This window comes from Crinia signifera, unplaced genomic scaffold (assembly GCF_055691185.1).
Source record: "Crinia signifera unplaced genomic scaffold, ASM5569118v1 HAP2_SCAFFOLD_120, whole genome shotgun sequence".
Taxonomy (NCBI): Eukaryota; Metazoa; Chordata; class Amphibia; order Anura; family Myobatrachidae; genus Crinia; species Crinia signifera.
Genome location: NW_028142013.1, coordinates 13,570 through 28,299, shown reverse-complemented (window position 1 = coordinate 28,299; position 14,730 = coordinate 13,570). Strand labels below are relative to the sequence as shown.

The following is a 14,730-nucleotide window of genomic DNA, read 5'->3' as shown; positions in this document are numbered from 1 at the left end:
CGTGGCCATGGCCGTGGCAAGGGGAAAAAGAGGGCAACAGAGGAACCAAGTTCCCGAAATAAGGCATATGAAGCACAGGAGCTTGCCATCCTGGTTCCCCGAGCACGTGATTGGATTGAGTGTCCATCGGAGAGGCTGACACACACACGCAGATGGAAGATTTGGGAAGACATAACGGCAGAGATTAATGAAGTTGCGCCACAAGTTCGTGAGCCGGACCATGTCAAGAAGAGGCAAGTTGTTTTGGGATACATGTGCCCAGTAATAGACAAGTAATGATTGAATTCATGCTTAGATGGATTTTGCAAATGGCCGGTGAGGTTGTTACGATACACAGACATTATTGACATGTTATTTAGTTGACAGTTAGAGTACGGTGATTGTGAATGTGTATTGTAACGGTTGATATCATAGTTGCATGTAATGTTATTTTTTTGACATGAAGCACATGTCGTAATATGGAGCACAGAGCAATGGCTGCAACAGCAAACATCTGGAGTGACATGTATTAATATGTCAACTTACATTGCAGGTGGCAGGACTTCAAAACCAACCTGAAGAGGAAGATGACCAAGCGGTGGGAACACAGCCAGAGATCTGGGGCCGGGCCCATGCCATCAGGGCTAGAGTTCACCCCCCTGGAGTTGATGGCCGAGAGCTGTGTATCAGTTGAGGAGATCAGGGGGGTGAGCACGATGGATAGCGAGGCCCCAGCTGAAGTGTTTGCGTCTTTTATTGAAGGTAAATATTTGTCATGCCATAAGCTTGTGCAAGTAATTATCTTAGAATGTGTCCTAATTGTGTTTATCATTTTCCACAGACACCCCACTGCTTGGTGACGACTCTGCTCAGGAGGTGGAGGAGTCCGTGCCACCTGGCCCCAGTGGTAGGCCTGTGCAGCAGCAGCCATCGGCCCAAGCCGATTTTGCCACCTTGGCCCAGATGCTTGGGGACATAAACCAGCAGGGAGAGTTGGCATCAGAACGGATGCGTAGGACCGAGGAGATCATAGCGAGCTTGGTCAGCACCCAGCAGGCCATCGCTGGGAGCATGCAGGCCATGGCTGAGGCGCATCAGGCCATGGCTGCAAGTGCTCAGGTGCTGGCCGAGCAAGCCACCCGCCAAAATGATCTCCTCCTCCACCATAATGAGCTTATGGTGGAGCTGGTTAACAGCAACAGGGTCCTAATGTCATCCGTTTCTGGTGCATTACCACCAGCAACACTCCCTGCTGGCAGGAGGGGTAGACCAGCCAACCTCTCACCAGCATCTGCTCCACCTGCCCCAGCATCTGGCCGTGGCCGAAGAGCTGCTGCACAGGCCAAGGAGCCTACCAAGGCCAAACGTGGTCGCAAATGAACTTGTGGCTGCATTAATCTCCACCGTTATGTCATCCCAACTCTTCCATTGTGCTGTGTGTGTCAGCTTCTTGTGTCCAATCACGTGCTGAGGGTAACCAGATGAGCCCTTGCTTCAAATGTCCTTTTTGGTTCCCCTGTTGCCCTCTTTTGCCTGCCATTACTGTCATCTGTACTTGAAGTGATGTTGCTAAGTCCCCGGTTGTGTTCCAAATGATTCTGCTGATGGTGCATATGAGGCAGCTGCAGGTTGCCCTGCTGCAGAAGGGCCAGGTGCAGGTTGCCCTGCTGTAGAATGGTCAGGTGCAGGTTGCCCTGCTGTAGAAGGGCCAGCAGCCTCCTCATTTCCCACTGCCTGCATGTGCAGTGGCACATAGGAGGTGCTGGAGTCCATCTGTGTGCAATTATATTTGTTTTGTATTATAATTTATTTTGGTACATTCCTAACATGGTTTTTTTTTTTTGGTTTTTTAATTTTTTTCTCATTGCATCACAGTGGCATTGACTGTGAAATGTATATAAATAAATTTCTTTACTTTACTAAAATTGTGTGGTTTCATTAGTACATGTCGAATACACATGTGTATTGCTAGTATTAATATTCAGTCATGTCCATTGTTAGCAGGTTTAAAGTGTGTGACAAGTACAGCATATGTGGGTGTTTAGTAAGGGTTCCTTGAAGCAGCAATGTTTTCAATTAAAGCACTGACAAGCGTCCTATTAGTGAGTAATGAGTAAAGGAGTCGATTCAATTGGGTTCAGGTGTTAATGCTTGTAGTCATTAGGCGGTCCGTTCGCCTACCGCAGGAACGAGTGGTGTCCGCAAAGCAATAGTAGCCTTTTGGACACCGCACATTTCTGCCCTTTTTGTTCGCGTGCATTCGGAGTGGTATCCGAATGCACGCCCCCCAACATAAGTGTACTCCCCCGTGTCCGCCCATGTTTCCGCCCCGTTTTGCCCACTTTGAAACTACGCCCATGTGTCATTCCGCATGACGCCCATAATACGCCCATATTTCCCGACTGATTGCGGTGAACAGTTTTGTACGGGATTTGCCCGAACAGGTACGGAGTCAAGGCGTGGCACATGCGCGTTGCGTTCTCCACGCATGCGCAGACGCCGTAAAGACGCGATCCGAAAGTATGCGGTAAAGTACGCGTCAATCAGAATAAGGGCCTAAATATTCTAGTTCTGGGAAAAAATGCGATTTTAAAAAACGGCGATAAAGGGCGATTTGAGCAAAAATCGCATTTTCGGAAAAACGGTAAACACAATAAATCTCGCCCCATAAACGTACTTTTTTCCATTTCATTGCCTGTCCTTTGCTCTCTGTCCCAAACACGCTTGATTTTGCTCATGGTAGAGTGGCATGTGGTGGATAAGGGGAGAAGAAAAAAGAATAGCGTTAGTACTGAATGGTCACAAGGATTTCGGGGGGGGGGGGAGACACATGTTGGCAGGGGAAGGGGATGGGAGAGAGGGAGAGAGATACAGTAATGTACAGTAAGATCATAAACGTACTTTTTTTCCATTTCATTGCCAGTCCTTTGTTCTCTGTCCCAAACTCGCTTGATTTTGCTCATGGTAGAGTGGCATGTGGTGGATAAGGGGAGAAGAAAAAAGAATAGCGTTAGTACTGAATGGTCACAAGGATTTCGGGGGGAGGGGGGAGACACATGTTGGCAGGGGAAGGGGATGGGAGATAGAGAGGGAGAGAGATACAGTAATGTACAGTAAGATCATAAACGTACTTTTTTTCCATTTCATTGCCAGTCCTTTGTTCTCTGTCCCAAACTCGCTTGATTTTGGGCCAAGCAAACTGCAATGTGTAGTACATGTCAAGTAAACATTGAAGGGAGGGAAATACAGTAAGTTGTGAGGTGGACAGCGAGTAAAAGGAGAGGTACTGTACTGTACAGTACAGTATACTGTACTGTAAGAGACTGCTGCGAGGGGTTCAGTTTTACAGGTACAGTACTTTATACTGTATTATACAGTACAGGAGAATCTACATAGCAGTTGTATGCCCATTTCGCTCAATGACGACAGGCAAGACGGTGTCCAGATGGTTTATGTACTTAATACACTGGACACGTGTCAGTTTTTTTTCCCAAAAAGTCCTGATCCCATCCAAAAGTTCTTGTTTATTTTTCGGTTTCACTTCATTCCTGATGAACTTCTTCATTTGTGCCCAGACCATTTCAATTGGGTTCATGTCCGGTGACCTAAAGTATACGTAGTACAGTACATACAAAAGTTAAGTACAGTACGTACTACTGTATTAACATACTGTACAGTACAGTAGTAATAAAATCACGACTGTACAATAAGTAGTGTACTGTAGTTCAGTAAATGCTGTTCGAATAATACTCACTCTGGTGGTGTGCGTTGCCAAATTATTCCTCTCTCTTCCATGTATTTTGCAGAAGCAGAATGTTTTGGGTCATTATCTTGGAATACTCTGTGTCCAGATGGATAGTATTTTCTGATAAATGGCACCAAAACACGATCGACTATTTGTTCTTGGAAGAAGATCTTATCCATAATCCCTACAGAGATACAGTACAGTAAGATGCCATTAACATGTACACATTTCAGGGTTCTGAGTTGTTTAAAACTACAGTACAGTAGAAATGTACAGTACAGTACCTTCAAAAACTAACATAGGTCCAGCACCCCTGCGAGATATACCTCCCCATACGTGGACTTTTAATGGAAACTTTGCTCGTGGTTTCAATGAGATAAAGGTAGGTTTGCGGAAGGACATTCTTGAGAACCTCTCCATAGAAACAGAAGTTTCATCTGTGAAAAGTACATCATTAAATTTTTCGGCACTGTCAATCCACTGTTGAGCTTGTATCACTCTCTTTTCTTTATTGACATCTCTTATCATGGGATGCAGCCTACAGGTACAGTAAGTAAAAAAAAAATTAGGACCATTGAGACATTAAATGCTTATGACTTGCAGTATACAGTATTGTAAAATTAAGGTTGATGTACTGTACTGTACAGTACAGTATTTTACATTACCTTGTGCGACAATATCTCCATCCCATTGTTCTTCGCATCCGTTTCACACTGGAAACTGAAACGTCCATATCATAGTCCGAATGAAGAATGTTTTTTATTTTTCCAGCAGTACGCTCATCATCACCACAAGTTAATTCTTCTACAATCTTTTGGACTTTCCTATAGTACAGTATAACACAGACAAAAATTATTGTACAGCATACTGTACAGTACAGCAGGCATGTCCAAACTGTGGACCTCCAGCTGTTGTGAAACTACACATCCAGGCATGCCTTGCCACACTGTAATTGTACTTTACAGTATCTTTCTCTAATAGCAAATCGATGGCACAGCATGATGGCAATTGTACAGTAGTTTCACAACGGCTGGAGGGCCACAGCTTGAAGCCGCCTGGTACAGTACAGTATACAGTAGTAATGTACAGTACAGTAATTATAGAATCTGCTAATACTGTATAGAGTACTGTACTTACAATGTGCAGTGAGAAGGAGTTCTGTATCTGGGGCGCATCCTCATAGAAGCATGATTGCGCACAGTCTGTAAATGAACTTCAGTACCACTTTCTTTCAGCCAAGCCTGGATCTCTCGTGTTGTCTTGTTATCTTGCTTCATCTTGACGATGATCTGGCTCATTTCTTTGGTGATTTTTGGCGGCATGTTTAATCTCAGGAACTGTGGAGACAAGATACAGTAATGTACCGTAAATACTGACCAGTAATGGAAATTTTGGTACTTCGGCAACAAGTCGACTGGCTGGCAGCCGGGCAGGCAGGAGTGAAGTTGGGGCCGGACGTGCAGCCGGTAGGGTTGCCTTCCCTTAATTAGTGGTATGCGATGGGCGCCGTGATAATAGACAAGTACTGTACCAAATACACTGCCCGGAATCACGGCACTTTGTGAGAGGAATCCTGTGAGCTGTAGTCACTTCAGACGAAACCGGAAGTGACGTTACGACATTACACAAACGTCTACAAACAGCCCACGATATAAAGGATCTACAGTATAAGAGTGCCGGATCGGGAGTGACGTGAACACGCACCCTGCGCTCTGCTGCGTCTGAGCGTCAGGGTTGCCAAGACTACCCTGTAAGCCGGCAGCGGCAAACAGGAAGTCCCGCTGTTCCTCGCAAAGGACTATGGGACACGTAGTTCTACACAATTACTGTAATTAGAGTCCGGCCAGGAAGCGGGAATAGACCTAGGGCGGGATGTTGTAACATCCGCGCCCATTATCGCCGGACATCGCATTTTTAATAACGGCATATGCTATAACATATGCTGTTATTAACGCAAGGGACAGCTCTTGCGGTAAGAGCTGTCCCTTGCGATGCGGTGCCGGCGCTGGACTTCCGGGTCTGTGACCCGGGAGTCCATCTGCGCATGCGCAGACCCCGGCGCCGGCCGCAGGGCACGCTGGGAGGGATCCGTGACGGATCCCTCAAACAGCGCTGCGGTAAGAAGCCCATAGGCTTCTGCAGGGATTCGCCAGCTTTAGCTGGCGATTCCCTCCGCAGCGCTGACACTGCGGAGGCGCCATATAGCATATAGAAATGCGGTAGAAACCCCGAAAACGGGGTTTTTACCGCATTTCTGCTATATAGCATCCCGCCCCAGGTACTGTATACTGTTTAAAGGGCTCATACGCAGTAATGCAGGACACCTTGAAAAAGTCCTCTGCGGAGGAAGAAACGCGTTGGTGGACTGTGTATGGGACAGAGAAAGGAATCGTTGGACCAGGACCTTTGGCAGTACTAAAGCCCAGCTGATGTGCCCTGGAGAGACTACATCTTTAAACGCATATGGGACTGGTGAGAACTCAGTTCCCATAAGATTTGACTTTGGAGATTACAGCGCAGAACAAACTCCTTCAAGCGCCCGATAAGTGACCTTTCCCATTTTTTCTGTTATAAAGTACCAAATACTGTACAGTACAGTCTCCAGGATTAAAGGGATGAGGTGGCAACCCTAGCGGCCGGTAATGTGTGGCTTCTCCCTGCTCATAACAACACAGAGCAGGGGGAAGGAGCAGGGGCAGGGGAAGGGGAGGCGCAGAGGCGGTCCGCAAGTTGAAAGCACGCGCGGTGTACACACACACACACACACAGCGATGATGGATGAAAAATTATCCATCATCGCTGGCATGCTGGTCAAATCAGCAGACGGGAGACTTTGCTAGTGTTGTGTCTCCCATTGGTGGCCTACACTATACACACTTGGAGATTTACTGTAGATCGGAAAATTGGCAAAAAGTAGCATGATTAAAAAAAAATGGGGTACTTGTGTATTATCAAGGCGCCCCCGATTTCCATCGCAGGGCATTGTACAACCAAAAATCGCATCGCATGTGATATGAAGCGATAGGAACGATTTTTAATTGTACAGGCAACCAGATGAGTACCCTGATGGGTAATGACTATTTTAAATGCACCACCATTGTTAACGAGACCCCATTATCAACACCAACCCGAAGCGTGGCGAGCGCAGGCAGCCCCCACTACACACGTCGGCGTGGAGTTTGGAGTTGATTTTACTGTACAGTATACTGTATAGAGCGCAGCGAGCCACCGAACCTGAAGCGTGACGAGCGCAGCAAGACCCGTGAGGGGACGCGTAATACTTGTGAAGTAATGTGCGTGCCCTCGCGGGGCTCGCTGCGCACGCCACGCTACAGTATACGGTATACTGTACAGTAAGATCAACTTCACGCCGACGTGGATAGTGTGGGTATGAAAAGGTCAGAGGATGCGTACTGCCGCCCCTCGTACTTACAATACGAAAACCCACAGCTAGGGGATTTTGTACACAGCTAGGGGATTTTTTTCACACAAATACAGTACAGTATGACTGAGTGCAAAATAGCGAAAAAATACGTTATTTACAGTATTACACCAATTGTATTACGGAGAGAACTAGTATTTAGCAGCCTACAGTAGCCCACCCTAATAGAGTATTGTCATCGCTAGTCGGGGATCTGCGGCCCATACACACCAGGCAATTTTAACACATTGTACAATATTCTCAATGGCGCTACAGTACCTGTATCTCTACTGCACTGTGCATGTCGATTCCCAACATGGCTGAAAATCACGATACAGTATCACATGTGCTCCTATCCCTATATCGAGCGCAGCGAGCCACCGAGGCCGAAGCATGGCGAGCCCCGCGAGGGGACCCGGATACCTGTGAAGCCCGCGAGGGGACGCGTATAGCTGTGAAGGTATCCACGTCCGCTCGCCACGCTTCGGGCTCGGTGGCTCGTTGTGCTCGCCACACTACAGTATATAAAATCAACTCCACGCCGACGTGGATTGTGGGGGTATGAAAAGGTCGGAGGACGCGTAACGCCGCCGCTCGCCACGCTTCGGGTTGGCGTTGATAGTGGGGTGGCGTTAACAATGGGGGCATTTAGCCATCAGGGTGGGAATACAATTAAAAATGGGGTCTTGGGGGCCATTTCACATACTGTACAGTATGAAACAGGCATCTGGGTACATCTGTACATACTGTACAGTATTAAAATCGCATCAAATCGCATCGTATGCAATACAATAGCATACAATTCTATTCTATTCTATTCTAAATAGCATATTCTCAATGGCGCTACAGTATCTCTACTGCACTGTGCAGCCATGTCGATTCCCAACATGGCTGAAAATCACGGGCTCCTATTACTGACTGAGCCTGCGAAACAGTCCGTAAACATGAGAAAAACACCGGTCCCCTCGTTTGAGGAAAAAATACGTTATTTACGGTATTACACCAATGGTATTACGGAGAGAACTATTATTTAGCAGCCTAAAGTAGCCCACCCTAATAGAGTACTGTCATCGCTAGTCGGGGATCTGCGGCCCATACACACCAGGCAATTTTAACACATTGTACAATATTCCACATGGCGCTCTCTCTACTGCACTGTGCAGCAATGTCGATTCCCAACATGGCTGAAAATTACGATACAGTATCACATGTGCTCCTATTACTGACTGAGCCTGCGAAACAGTCCGTAAACATGAGAAAAACACCGGTCCCCTCGTTTGAGGAAAAAATACGTTATTTACGGTATTACACCAATGGTATTACGGAGAGAACTAGTATTTAGCAGCCTAAAGTAGCCCACCCTAATAGAGTACTGTCATCGCTAGTCGGGGATCTGCGGCCCATACACACCAGGCAATTTTAACACATTGTACAATATTCCACATGGCGCTATCTCTACTGCACTGCACTGAATGTGTAAGGCATCAAAAATCACGATATCACTACTCGATACTGTATACAGTAAGTCTGCGAAACAGACTCTAGTATTTACGGACAGTGGGGCCGATGTACAGTATTAAGCTTTAACAAGAGGTAAATCCAAGGGTGATAAGGAGAGATAAACATCCAGCCAATCACCTCCTAACTGCCATGTTACAGGCTGTGTTTGAAAAAAGTCAGAAAGGAGATGATTGGCTGGACGTTTATCTCTCCTTATCACCCTTGGATTGAATCTCTTGTTAAGGCTTAATACATCTGCCCCAATACTCATAGCGGCAGCCTGCAGTATCTGAATACAGTATACTGTACACAGCAGGCGATTGTATACAGTATTCTGCACCGGGTGCATTTGAACAGTAGGAAAAGAAGGGAAACAGCTTCATTCAGGGACCGCAGGGACCGTTTTGTAGTGCTGCTTACTGTATACTGTAATGCAGCAATCAGTGAAATGTACAAATGACTGTACTACTGTATAGTGTACTTACTGCTCCAGCGAGAAGATACTGTACAGTACTGTACTCTTCTTGCGGAAGGAAGGCAGTATGATGGTAAAGCTTGGTAGAACAGGAACGCAGCAACAACTTGACTTTGGATTCAGCAGAATGAATAGTCCAGGTGTACAGGTACAATCTCGTGCTTGTATACAGGCAAGAGATGAAGAGACGATCCGTAGCAATTCTACACGGTTTAGATGCAGAAAAACAAACTGGATACAGTAGTTTGACAATTTTAGTATCTGTAGCTGAATTTATGCTGGCAGTGACAAAGGAAATCCTTCATGAAGCTGATAGGTGCATTTGAATTATGTACAATTACCAGCGAAACAAAAAGGCAGACTGTAATTAACATATGACTGCAATCAACATCTTATTGTCTGAGGTGTCGGTCTGTGTCTGAGTTTGGAGAAATCTATTGTTGCGAAAAAAAAACGTTCTCTGTAGCGCAGTACAGTATGGGTATTAACTATCGTGTACATGGAGGCCTGCCATTGTGAATTTTTGTTTGTGGAAAAGTCCGAAAGAATTTGATAAGCACCAACTACTGTAACTACAGTACCTGTATTGGTTTAAAAAAAAAAAGAACGTTTAAAAAATAAAAATATAATGTAACCAACTGAGGATCGAACTACTGATACTGAGATAGTGAAGCCGTGCCTCTACCCGCTAGGCCACTATTGCCTGTGATTTTACTTTTGGCAGATGGTTAGCATGGCTTCTGCACCAATCACATACAGTTCATGACCATACAGTACGTCACTACGGCTGCGAATAAAAGAAAATACTGTAACTCTGTCCGTAAAGTAAGGACAAAATCCGTAGTGTAAAGTACTGTATGATACTGTAGGTCCTCAAATAATGTTTTAAGTAGTCATCCAGCATTAGCAAAGGTTAGCATGGCTTCTGTACCAATTACATAAATGACCGTACGTAGCTGCTTCTGCGAATAAATACTGTACAAACTGTCCGTAAACTAAGGACAAGATCCGTAGTGAAAAGTGGCTGGTTAGCAAAGGTTAGCGAATTTTATCCCGAAACACGGTCCTCAAGGCAAGGAGTTTTACCTGAAAAGCTAAATCTATTTTGCGAAAAAAAACGTTCTCTGTAGCGCAGTATGTACAGTATGGGTATTAACTATCGTGTACATGGAGGCCTGCCATTGTGAATTTTTGTTTGTGGAAAAGTCCGAAAGAATTTGATAAGCACCAACTACTGTAACTACAGTACCTGTATTGGTTTAAAAAAAAAAAAAGAACGTTTAAAAAATAAAAATATAATGTAACCAACTGAGGATCGAACTACTGATACTGAGATAGTGAAGCCGTGCCTCTACCCGCTAGGCCACTATTGCCTGTGATTTTACTTTTGGCAGATGGTTAGCATGGCTTCTGCACCAATCACATACAGTTCATGACCATACAGTACGTCACTGCGGCTGCGAATAAAAGAAAATAACTCTGTCCGTAAAGTAAGGACAAAATCCGTAGTGTAAAGTACTGTATGATACTGTAGGTCCTCAAATAATGTTTTAAGTAGTCATCCAGCAATAGCAAAGGTTAGCATGGCTTCTGTACCAATTACATAAATGACCGTACGTAGCTGCTTCCGCGAATAAATACTGTACAAACTGTCCGTAAACTAAGGACAAGATCCGTAGTGAAAAGTGGCTGGTTAGCAAAGGTTAGCGAATTTTATCCCGAAACACGGTCCTCAAGGCAAGGAGTTTTACTTGAAAAGCTAAATCTATTTTGCGAAAAAAACCGTTCTCTGTAGCGCCGTACTGTATGTACAGTATGGGTATTAACTATCGTGTACATGGAGGCCTGCCATTGTGAATTTTTGTTTGCGGAAAAGTCCGAAAGAATTTGATAAGCACCAACTACTGTAACTACAGTACCTGTATTGGTTTAAAAAAAAAAAAAAGAACGTTTAAAAAATAAAAATATATTGTAACCAACTGAGGATCGAACTACTGATACTGACATGGTGAAGTTGTGCCTCTACCCTCTAGGCCACTGTTGCCTGTGATTAACTGTGCTCCCTTGGTGTATGATATACTGTACTGTACAGCAACGTCCAATACAAGACATGCCCCATAAAGTATAGTACTGAACGTACTGTATGACATGCTCCGTATGATACTGTAGGTCTTCAAATAATGTTTGAAGTACTGTACTGTAGTCATCCAGCAATAGCAAAGGTTACCATGGCTTCTGCACCAATTACATAAATTACCGTACGTCACTGCGGCTGCGAATAAAAGAAAATAACTCTGTCCGTAAAGTAAGGACAAAATCCGTAGTGTAAAGTATGATACTGTAGGTCCTCAAATAATGTTTTAAGTAGTCATCCAGCAATAGCAAAGGTTAGCATGGCTTCTGTACCAATTACATAAATGACCGTACGTAGCTGCTTCTGCGAATAAATACAAAACACTCTGTCCATAAAGTAAGGACAAAATCCGTAGTGAAAAGTGGCTGGTTATCAAAAATCCGTAGCGTAAAGTTTTAACGTGGAGCATTAGTCACCCAGTGGTTAAACTATGTATTGCATGGCGTGGTACATAACGCAGGACATAACGCGATCTGCAACTCGCGAGTCAGAGCCCTCAAAAGCGCGTTGTAAACCACGATGTACCTGGCCATAACTGTATTCCCCTTGTCCTTTAATGTAAAAGAGTTTTTTCTAATAATAGATAGCTCTATATTCATATATATTTTGTGTTTTTTTGGATATATAATATCTCTATATGTATTTTGAATTCATTGCAACTATAAAAAGTTCGGTTGTGTTTTACTGTTAGAAAACAACCTAACCATATAATTACTGTCTATTTCTACCATAAAAATTAGATTGGGATAATGTGAATACTAGAATATACACACAAGATAATGTACCAAAGTGTTATTGAAATATTTGAAATACTCTATAAATTAACAAAAACTATAAATAAAAGATCATATTCCATAAGAATAAAATAAAATAATTAAATATTAATCTGATATGGGTCTAGAAGGGATTAGATCCCGTGTCATACCGTCGTAAGATACACGAGACGACAGCCTTAGTCAGATGAGCCACGGCACTTCAACTAAAAACACAGAACACTTTATAGATGTTCCTACTTGTACATATTCTTGTGTGTATATACATATATGGATAATGAAATAAATGTTTTTTATGTCTTAAAGAGATGCCATTCCTTATCTAGTTAGTTTTTATTTCTATTATTATTATTATTATTATTAATATTTTTATTTTTACTTCTATGTCTTTTACTTTTATTCATAATCATATTTATCTGTATCTTTATTTTTATTTTTTATTTTTTATTATTATTATTATTTATTTTTTGTTTTTGTGTTTGTTTTTGTTTATGTTTATTTGTTTATTTATATATATTTCATTTGGTATGATAACTAATGGAATAAGCAAAAACCAGCCGAATGTTGTATATAAAAGGGTTTGGAGACTAGTTAAATGCTGACAAATACTCTAATGTGTTGGAAAGGAACAGCTGAAGTATATCCACACATATGTGGCCAATAACGATAATGATTGACAACCAAATTTGATTGGACATTCCATCTGATAAATATACAAGGACTTCCTTTCAGACCACTCACTTGCTACTTCTGATGAAACCGCTATACACTACCCACAGCGGAGAAACGCGTTAAGGGGTCTCTGGACAAGCTTTACTCCTGTGCCGACTACACATCCTCCGGCGCTACAAAAAATCCCGGCTGACTTGTACCATCTGCGGCTTCTACTTATTTCCCGATCCTCTGGCGAGTCCACTACCTTGTTGGCTATCTGAAGCAGAGACGGACGGCTCGCTCCCTGTCTGCCTACAACATCAAGCAGCATAACATCAAGCGGCGCTGCCGCACAGGTGAGCTTGAGCCGTCCAGCATAATCAATCTTGGCTATTCCAGCTATCCTGCACTGAAAGGGCATATGCCCACAACAAACATCTTCACAAGCCATTAATAAAGTGGATATATATATGCCATTAATTACAAAAGGGATCACAATAAATTTCTGTGGATACAAATAATAATTATCCACCCGATAAATGAAGTACCGCGGCACGGGACTATAATTCTCCCTATTAAAGGGGAACAATTCTATTCTATTCAACACAGGAGTATAACTTCCAGCAAATTTTATTATTATCATTGTTGTTTTTATTTAATTTTTAATGTGTTTATAAAATGTTATAAAATGTTATATGCTTTTTATTTATGAAAATATATTAATGATATAATAATAAAACAAATTGATTAATTATACTCAGCTTTGTGGCGCTCTCTTTTAGAGGAGAATTTGTGTGTGATTCTAATATCGCGCATCTATTTACCTCTATACCTTTCGATTGTTTACGCAAATATCCAGTTTGCTATTGGGAGCTGCCGTAGTAATTATATAATATAATTTAAGGTCTCCAACCCATTATTACTTTCAAATAAATTACACCTATTAGAGGTATATATTATTGGAATTTTTAGTGCGCCTGATTTTATATATATATGTTTTTTCTGCAAAAAACAAACAAACCTGCAGCCATTTTGAAATGGGGGCCCTGGGTCACGCCCAAAGCATGTCGGGATCCCCCTCACCACACCCCAGCTTCCCTGAAAGGCATGCCTGCACTGCGCACCCCTTTTGGGTTTTGTCTCACCCCTAAATGTCATTTTGCATACTTGCCAGTTGTTGGGTTTTTCTTCCCATTAGTTGTTGGCGTGCAATGTGCAGCCATGCTGCATGCTTTTTAGAGGAGCTGGGGTGTTGTGTGGGGTGCCCTTCATGCTTTGGGCGTGTTTGTGTGTCCCCATTTCAAAATGACTGCAGCCCAAAAAAAAGACATTAAAAAAAAAAAAAAACTGCAGCCATTTTGAAATGGGGGCCCTGGGTCACGCCCAAAGCATGTCTGGATCCCTCTCACCACACCCCAGCTTCCCTGAAAGGCATGCCTGCACTGCGCACCCCTTTTGAGTTTTGTCTCACCCCTAAATGTCATTTTGCATACTTGCCAGTTGTTGTTTTTTTCTTCCCATTAGTTGTTGGGGTGCAATGTGCAGCCATGCTGCATGCTTTTTAGGGGAGCTGGGGTGTTGTGTGGGGTGCCCTTCATGCTTTGGGCGTGTTTGTGTGTCCCCATTTCAAAATGACTGCAGCCCCCAAAAAAAGACATTTAAAAAAAAAAAAAAAACCTGCAGCCATTTTGAAATGGGGGCCCTGGGTCACGCCCAAAGCATGTCGGGATCCCCCCCACCACACCCCAGCTTCCCTGAAAGGCATGCCTGCACTGCACACCCCTTTTGGGTTTTGTCTCACCCCTAAATGTCATTTTGCATACTTGCCAGTTGTTGGTTTTTTCTTCCCATTAGTTGTTGGGGTGCAATGTGCAGCCATGCTGCATGCTTTTTAGGGGAGCTGGGGTGTTGTGTGGGGAGCCCTTCATGCTTTGGGCATGTTTGTGTGTCCCCATTTCAAAATGACTGCAGCCCCCCAAAAAAGACATTTAAAAAACAAACAAACCTGCAGCCATTTTGAAATGGGGGCCCTGGGTCACGCCCAAAGCA

At 43.6% G+C, this 14,730-nt stretch overlaps 1 long non-coding RNA gene across 1 annotated transcript; it reads right to left on the bottom strand.

Annotated features, from left to right (window-relative positions):
• Positions 1–3,656: 3,656 nt before the first annotated feature.
• On the bottom strand, positions 3,657–5,195 carry LOC146052754 (uncharacterized). The gene is made up of 3 exons (XR_014467635.1): positions 4,862–5,195; positions 4,390–4,548; positions 3,657–4,262 (listed from the first exon to the last, which is right to left on the bottom strand). It is a non-coding gene; the product is annotated as an uncharacterized LOC146052754 (long non-coding RNA).
• Positions 5,196–14,730: the final 9,535 nt, after the last annotated feature.